The 9,136-nt window shown below is 39.4% G+C and overlaps 1 pseudogene; it reads right to left on the bottom strand.

The window, feature by feature from the left end:
* Nucleotides 1-1,626: 1,626 nt before the first annotated feature.
* On the bottom strand, nucleotides 1,627-7,358 carry LOC115502186 (annotated as a pseudogene).
* Between the last annotated feature and the right edge of the window lie 1,778 nt (nucleotides 7,359-9,136).

The raw sequence follows: 9,136 nt of genomic DNA, 5'->3' as shown, positions 1-9,136 counted from the left end.
CTAACATACACCAGTCATAATCCTCCAACTCAGCTTCAGCTAATGGACCTTACCCTGGAAAACAGCAGGTCTTGTAAGGAAATCCCCAGTCTCTTGGCCAGTCATGCCCTGTTTCTGTACTGCCTCTTCTAAAACTCAATCTTGCCCCAAATCCCTCAGGAAGAGCACTCCATTCACTGTATGAGAGGCTCTGTCCTCTCCCAAATCAAGGGTTGTCTTCCCTGGAGTAAATTACAGCAAACTTGTTACTCAATTGTTTTAGCTTTGTCATTTCATATCTTATTGTAAAGGATAGCAGTAAAGAGCCAGATGAAGGCATCCATAGAGTAAGGTTTGGGAGGAGGACTGCCCATACAGTAGCTTTTGTCCCCCACCAAGAAGCTCCCAGGAGCTTCTCCAGGGGTTTAATCAGGGCTTCACTACCTAGACTTGGTTGAGTAAATCATTGGCCATATGACTGAACCCAATCCCCAGCCAGACTCCTTTCTCTTCCCAGAGGTTGGGCTGCTGAGCATTTCCATCCAATCATGTAGTTGGTCTTTCAGAGGTGTCCAGTACCCCATTTTGAAGTTCTGTGTTGGAACTCACGAACTGCGAGTTCATGACCTAAGCTGAAGCCAGATGCTCAATGGACTGAGCAAGTCAGGCTCCCCTAACATATTTCATTTAAGAAATGTTTATTTTTAAGTAATCTCTACACCCAATATGGGACTGAAAGTCATTATCCGGAGATTGAGACACGTGCTCTACTACTGAGCCAACCAGGTCGCCCTAAAATAGTTCTATGTTTGAGTTACATCATTTTTTTTTTCCTTTCAACGGTGTCTACATTGTCTTTTTGATGATTTCAAAAGTGATACTACCCCTTGTTAGACAAAATATGTTCATATACTCCACTTGCAAATTGCTACTCGCCTCCTGCACCATGCTTGATGAAAGGGTCCTCTGTAATGTCTTGTATCCTCAAGACAGAAAAGTGGAAGACCATCTTGCAATCTCTTTCTCACCAACACACCCAACTGGTGTCAAGATTTAACACAGAACATTCTACCTTCTAAACATCTCAAAAGTACATTCAGTCTTTTTCCCACATACCCAATGTGTTTACTGGCTGCCACCCATCTACACCCTTTGTAAAATTCACCTGACACCTATTCCTGTGTTCCTTTTTGTTCTCTGCAGTTTAGTGTTCAAATGTTGACCAGAAAATATTTTAATTAAAGCACTCATCTTGCTCCACAAACGTGATCATATTTCAAACATCCCCAATATCTCTTAGATACGAGGCATAATATTCACAACATAACCCCCAAAGCCAACAATAAGTAAAACCTGTTATAGAATCTTGATTTCTCCATGGTTATCAATAAAAATAAAACTATATAAGTACACACATATTAATTCAAGAAGATTTCATGTACCATGCTCTTTAATATTAGGCTGGGTGTCATTCTGTCTCATTCAGCCATGTCTCTGCAAGAAACTACTCATAATTTTCTTAACGTTTTTTGAGATCTCAGTGCATCCATGTCTGAACACGTGAAGACAATTCATATTTCCCTGATGAGATGAGGTAATTATGTATTTCTTCCACAGCAGACACAGTACAGCCTGAATATGTTGGGGTCGTGGTGCATGAGAGAAAAAGGCCTAATAATTGGAAAACATGCAATGATTAGTACAGTGACATTCACCAGCCACCAACTAGAGTTCGAGAGCCACTTAATCATAAATGATGGACAAAACGGCATAAGACAATACAAAGGTAGTCACCAAGACAAGGATGCTTTGTACGGCTCTGGTCTCATGGTCTCAAGGGAGGGTCTGGGGGAGAGATTGTTCCTATGGATGCCTTAGACCCTCTGCTTGTGACTGTGAAGGAGAAAAACCATGGAATTCCCTCACAGAACTTCAAAATGGGGGACTTGCTGGCTAAGGTCATGAGTCTCAAACACAAAATGCCATGGAAAGATGTCATTGCTGCATATAATGAGCCTGTGATCTTGTCAGTACACTATAAGTCAGAACAATATCCCAATCTACTTTTTTTTGGTAATAGTTTTGTTGTTCCATTTACCAGCCATATAAATAGGAAAAAAAACATATTTATCAACATGTGGAACACCCTGCACAGGATACTGGAGGGACCAGTGTACTTTGGAGCTTTCACTTTAAGCTCTGCCCATCTGGAGTTCCCAGGGCTGATCGTGATGTCCTCGAAGACACACAAAGGGCAGGTGGAACAAATGGGGATACCTCTGAACACTTTGTGAACATATAAGAGAATGTAGCATCCATAATAATTGGTGAAATGTTTCAGCCCTAGAGGTGCTATGGTCTCTGGGATTCCTCTAGAGAGAATGTGCAAGGAGTTGGCTACGATCAGGTGCCTGAGAATGAAATTGGTGGATCTTGGCTTGCATTACCTGAAGCTAAGGGACATCTAATGATAGAAGAGTCAGAAATTGCCCAGGATTCCGATGACAATGTGGGATAGGAAGATCGCTGCTATATTCAAATCCACCGAGGCCGTTCTGTTATTGTCCAAAACTCAGTATTCAAATACACAGGCAGAAGGTTCTGCATGAAAATATGAGTTACAGGCTGCATTTTCCTGGAAAATAAAATCACTTACCTTTTCTTTCCCCTGAGAATTGACATGGAACTTCCCTAACCTTATGAGTTAGGAACTAACATTACTCTCATTCTATAGACAAGGAGAATTTAACCATGGGAAGTTAAGTGACTCATGTAACTAGCAGTAGAATCAGGATTTGAACCTTGGTAGCCTAGTTGCCATGACAAGAATGCTTCCTACTGTACTATACACCGCCAGGAACCTCATCATGGGTACACACACACACACACACACACACACACACAGACACCTTCTCATATTTTAAATTTATTTTACTTAATATGGTGTGATCATTTCCCATTTTTAAGTATTCTTTGTGAGTAATATAACTAAGGAGCGAAGATTCAAAGGTCTTAATAAATTATACATGCACTGAATAATTTTATATGAGCCAGTCTGATTTATTTAATATAGACAATGTTAGGATGACAGCAGTACTCACTTCATTTTTTCTTGGACCAAAAGGATAATGGCATCCATAACAGATATTATTGTGTGGAACTGCACTGTGTGCTAACATACGGGACATGAAACATCACATAGTGATAAAACATGTTAGGGCAGAAAATGAATTAATCCTATTTAAAGATCACATAACTGTATATTTGTTATTTTAGAATAAACAAATTGAAAATTAAATTGATATTTGAGTTGGAAAAGCTATTAAAATTCTATATAAACATGCAAAATGGAATTTGAAGACTTGAAATCTTGAGCATTTAATGAATTGAAAAGCAAGAGAGGTGAGTGGTGAGCTGGGAATATTATTGAAATGATTTTCACCAGTAGAAACATACCTTAAAATTCCTTTTTTTTCTTGATGAGATTATATTTTTAAATTAATTTATTATTTTAAAGTTAAATTACATTTTAAAAATATAGTCCTTAATATTTTACTCTTTAAAACCTTCTATACTGACGTTTTCATTTCTTTTTTCTTTCTTTTTTTTGACGTTAACTTTTTCTTAAAGGACCTTTCCTAATTTTTGGAAAGAAGATTGTCTCACAGATCGAGAGTCCACAGAGATTTTTCAGTAGAGACACATTTACTGTCTCCATTAAGCACATCACACTCAAATTACAGAATAAATTTCAGCAATTCCTGTTAGACATGCTGTTTCTGCTGTGAATCAAGTATTTCAATTAGTTCCATCATTCTCATTATCACATGCACATGCCCTTACAGTGCTCACAGTATTGCTCCTGAAAATGTCTCTGTGACTCTTGCTCACTGTATTGAAAAGTAGATTGGGGCGCCTGGGTGGCGCAGTCGGTTAAGCGTCCGACTTCAGCCAGGTCACGATCTCGCGGTCCGTGATTTCGAGCCCCGCGTCAGGCTCTGGGCTGATGGCTCAGAGCCTGGAGCCTGTTTCCGATTCTGTGTCTCCCTCTCTCTCTGCCCCTCCCCCGTTCATGCTCTGTCTCTCTCTGTCCCAAAAATAAATAAACGTTGAAAAAAAAATTAAAAAAAAAAAAAGAAAAGCAGATTAAATCTGAAAGTATAATCTATGTTTTTAAGTAGACTGTCCATGCTCAGTGTGGGGCTTGAACTCGTGACCTTGAGATCAAGACCTGAGGTGAGATCAAGAGTTGGATGCTTAAATGACTTAGCTACCCAGGTGCCCCCCTGAAATTATAATCTTGAAGCAGCTTAAAATTCAGCCTCTGACAGCACTTGGATCAAACACAAAGCACCCCTTCAATGAGGATTTTGGTGAATTACATCATCAGCAGTCATGCACTGATTGAGCAGTCTCTCTCAAGCTCAGCCTGTGCCGGAAGATTCTTTTCCCAGACATGCTCACCTACCCAGATTCCTGCTGCATCTCCCAACCTTAGAGACTGTGCTCTCACACTAAACTAGAAGATTCTCACAGACTCCTTCCTGTTGCCAGGACTGGAAGCTGGGTGTAAAGTAGCAGGCAAAGCATGTGTGGGAGGGAGGGAGCCAAACCCTGAGATAGAGGTTAGTGATTCTGTGACCTCACCTCCCCAAAGAATTGCCGTCATCATGTCAGCTGTAGTGACAATGATAGTTCAACACTTGGGGAACTGAGAACAGTTCTGAAAAACTCTAATTACCAGGATCTATTAGAAGTTTGTAGTGAGCAGGTCCAAAGGGACCGTTGGAGTGTTTGAGAGAGACTCTTCCTTTTCCATTATTTCTGGAAGCAGACAGGGTCTCACATGCAAGGAGGAAATGCTGAGGTCTGAGCCATTAAAGACCAGCCTCATTGGATTCTGTGCCTCCCTGAGAATTTTTTTTATTCCTGTCTAATTCTTTGTTAGTCTTCAGACCCAAGTACCACCACCATTTAACTTATGGGCAGAGAGAAAGAATCCTCCATATGACCCAAGAAGGATTTTCTAGTTTTAAAATTTTCAATATCTGCAATACATTTTAAATTTTCAATGAAGGGAAATAAAGGACATGAGGTCAATAAGTGACATTAAAAATTACTTGTCCCATTTCCCCAACTCAAAACAAGTTAAATAGAAAGCCTACATAAAATGGACATTTACTAGCAAAATACATTTTGCCAAAATTGACCTCAGTAAGAGAGAATCTAAACAGATCAAAATCCATAGAGAAGAGGAAGACATTTATCAGTATCCCTCAAATAAAAAGCACCTGGATCAGATTAGCAGCCAGATTCTTGCATTCTTTTAAATAGCATATAAGCTAATGCTGCCTACTCGATTTACGAGCATTAAAGAGGAAGTAAAATCTCCAAATTATCTTTATACATGACATAAAATTCTGATACTGAAACATCCTAAAGTATGTACCAGAAAGAATACCACAGAAAAATGTCACCTCTTCATACAGATGGTACCATGTAAAATAAAAGCCAGAACTCCTGAAACTATATGAAAATATGATGAGCAAAGCAATTTGTGTCTCGAATTAAAAAATGATTCACCTTTAGGAAGTTCATTAATATACTTCATCATATTTATGAAGAGAAGTCAGGAAATCTTACTCGTAGTTACAAAAACATTATTTGGAAGAATTCATATAAGAATGTTAAAATACTCGATATTAGGGAATTCTTTAGGATCTTTCTCAACTTGACAAAACAAAGTCTTCATTTTGGTCATAGGGAAGCGCTAGAGATATTCCACTGAGGCCAGAAAACCCCAGTAGAAAAAGTACATGATCACCTGTTCTATTCTTTTGTCATTGTGTTGTAGGTTTAGCCAGGGCCATTTAAAATGGTAGAGGAATTAGATGTAGAACTATGTTTGCAGACGATACAAGTATACCTCTGGAAACAGAAAGGACCTCATAGAAAATCCGCTTTGAAAAATAATTCAGTAGGCTAATAGGTTTTGGTACTGATGTACAAAACCATAGCCTTTTGTACATGGGGTATTATTTTGAAGATTTTATTTTTAAGTTGGGATGAGCACTGAGCGTTGTATGGAAACCAATTTGGCAGTAAATTATATTTAAAAACAAGATTTTATTTTTAAGTAATCTCTATACCCAAGATGGGGTTCAGGTCATGATCCTAAGGTCAAGAGTGGCAGGCTCCACCAACTGAACCACCTAGGTGCTGCTGTACATATTATTTGTTTGTGCAATAGATTATGTACAACAAAGAATCATTTATGGGTTTTAGTAGGAGGGTCTGCAATTACAAAAGTATAACATAAAATAGGGACACATGGGGGGCTCAGTCGGTTACGAGTACAACTCTTGATTTCAGCTCATATTGTGATCCCAGGGTTATGGGATCAAGCCTTGTGTCTTGGTCTGTGCTGAGCATAGAAACCACTTGGGATTCATTCCCTCTCTCTCTCTCTCTCTCTCTCTCTCTCTCTCTCTCTCTCCCCCCCCCCCCCACCACCATCTCTGTCTCTCAAATAAACAAACAAGTAAATAGCTTTAGAAAAGTAAAATGAAAGAAACTACCAGGAATGAATCTAACAAAAATGTGTAAAGCCTATATGGGGAAAAAACTAAAACATTCCTGAAATATGTGAAAGGAGAAATAAATGAATGTAAATTTACATCATGTTCTTGGGTAGAATATCTCAATTTTAGAAAATCTCAATAATATAAAATCTCAATATTATAAAAGAAAATCTCAATATTATCAATTCTCCTTTAGCTAATTTATAAATTTAATTTGATCCTGATATAGATATGATCAGTTAGTTTTTCAAACTAATAATGTGATTGCAAAAATGTTACAGAATACTGAACAATAAGAATAGCCCAAAAAGTCTAAACAAAACAAAAAAACCAAAATGAGTATAGTTATCCTTATGAGATGTTATTTATAAACAGACTATTATATCAGTGAAGTTAAAAAGTTAAATGTATGCCAAAGTGCATAAGAAAAGTGAATAACCAGCAAAAACTAAAGTGGGGATAATATTAATGCTTGGTACGTGGGAAATGGGAATTCCTATCAAAATGACAATAAGTGTTCTTATTCTTCACATCCTAGAGCGGGATAAAGGTCAAACAAAAGAGAAGTCTATACAGTAAAAAATAATTTAAAATGATTAAATACCTTCCTAAGACCTGCTTCTCAAGCACCTGACTATAGCCAACCTCTGGCTCATCTTCATTAAAGAAGTTGCTCAGCGACACTATTGGCTTGAAAAACATCTTTGTTGAGTTTTGATAGAACTTGTTTTGTATGTTCCGAGTGGCCAGTGGTGTATCCATTGGCAGCACCTGCTTCTTGAGTGTTTTCCAGGACATCACGATTGGCCCCAGGAACTCCAAGATGATAGAACTTAAAATAGAGGCTCTGTGTGCCTCTCTAACAGTCAGCTGCCCAATCGTAACTTGGTGGTAAATACCACTTTCAATCTTCCTGTGACTGACTGAACCGTGAAAACATCACATAGAAACATGACTGGGGGTGCTGAATACCAAGATCACACAATCACCACTTTTAACCTTCCCTCCTGTCAGATATTTGGGATTCATGCCCTGGGGCAGTATCTCCCTAGTTTTCAAGCTTTTAAGATACAAGCAGTGGGTCCAGCACATTTACAGGAACAACATCTCCAGAATTTCCCCAGAGGTGAGGTCTACCCAAGGCATCCTTGTCTTGGTAAGCACCTTTGTGTCTTTTTAAGCTCCCTCTTCCACCTTTTCATGTCATTTGGCTCTTTCTGAAAATCCCAGTTGGTGGGAGCTGAACCCCTGTGCTCTGATCACTCCATCATGGTTTTTTTTTTTTTTCTTGTCAGCCCTCTTGTTCTCTGGAGCCCTGACCTTATTGTGTCCAGGATTGTCTCTGCACACTGCAGAAGGAATACACAACAGGAATACACAACTGTCTAAAATGACAAGATACCTATAAACTATTGTAAACTGTTAGACAACTTGTAGTTACTTTTTAATTCACTCCTTGCAGAGATTTAAGCCCTGGAAGGGGCAGTCACATAATAGAGAGGATGTGAAAAGCAAATGCAGCCAGCACCACCTTGAGAATTTCCACAGGAAACAGAAGAGGAGCTATTAACTGGCACATTTCCTATTAAAAATTATTACGAGTGTATATGACGCTGCTGAAAACGTGAAACACTAGTGGTAGAATTTGCACCGTTTACGTACAGAACAGAAATCCTTATCACATGTTTGTGGAAATACTTCAAAACCAGAATGTCATCAGTACTAGGAAAAGTTAAATCTCTCTGAAGGAGTCCACCTTTTAGAAGCTTCCTTATCTGCCCTTGACGCCAAGCAATCAGAAACAGAAAACAAAAGGATCAGTTAAAATATCTAATTTTCTGGGTACCTGGGTGTCTCAGTTGGCTGAGCCAGGGACTCTTCGTTTCGGCTGAGGTCATATCTCAGGGTTTGCGATATCCAGTCCAGACATGGGGTGAGGGGCGGCGTACAGAGGGCTCTGCTCAGAGCCTGCTTGGGATTCTAGATCTAGCTCTCTGCCCCTTCCCGCTTGCATTCCGTCCCGTGCTCTGTCTCAAAATAAATACATTTTTAAAACTCTAATTTTCAAGAAAAAAATAGACTTCCAAGATACCTGAGAACAAACAATTTAATTAAAATTGCGATGAAATTTGGCAGTTAAGGGCTTAAGCACATACAGGTCCCACTGGTAGGTCTCAAAGACATTTGGATATGTAATTCATCTGGAGAGGTGTGGAGTTGAATATCAAATTTAAGAGAGAGACCTTAATCAACACCCATTCACGCAGAAACTTTTATTCCTTTAAAGCAACGTGCCAGCGCTCCGTCCCACAGCCCAAGGCCCGGCGGGGAAAGCCTGGAGTGCAGTCCAAGGGATGGCGAGAAGTGACAGTTGAGTGAAAAGTCTGATGACGAGTTAATACCGAACAGCACAATTCCCACAGGACAGTGTTTATTTCTTTTAATGTTTATTTTAGTTTTGAAAGAGAGAGAGTGCGAGCGAGGTAGGGGCAGAGAGAGGAGACAGAATCCAAAGCAGGCTCCAAGCTCTGAGGTGTCGGCACAGAGCCCGATGGGAGGCTCCAACCCACCATAGG

Source organism: Lynx canadensis, chromosome E2 (assembly GCF_007474595.2).
Source record: "Lynx canadensis isolate LIC74 chromosome E2, mLynCan4.pri.v2, whole genome shotgun sequence".
Lineage (NCBI taxonomy): Eukaryota > Metazoa > Chordata > Mammalia > Carnivora > Felidae > Lynx > Lynx canadensis.
This window is presented reverse-complemented; position numbering and strand designations above follow the sequence as displayed.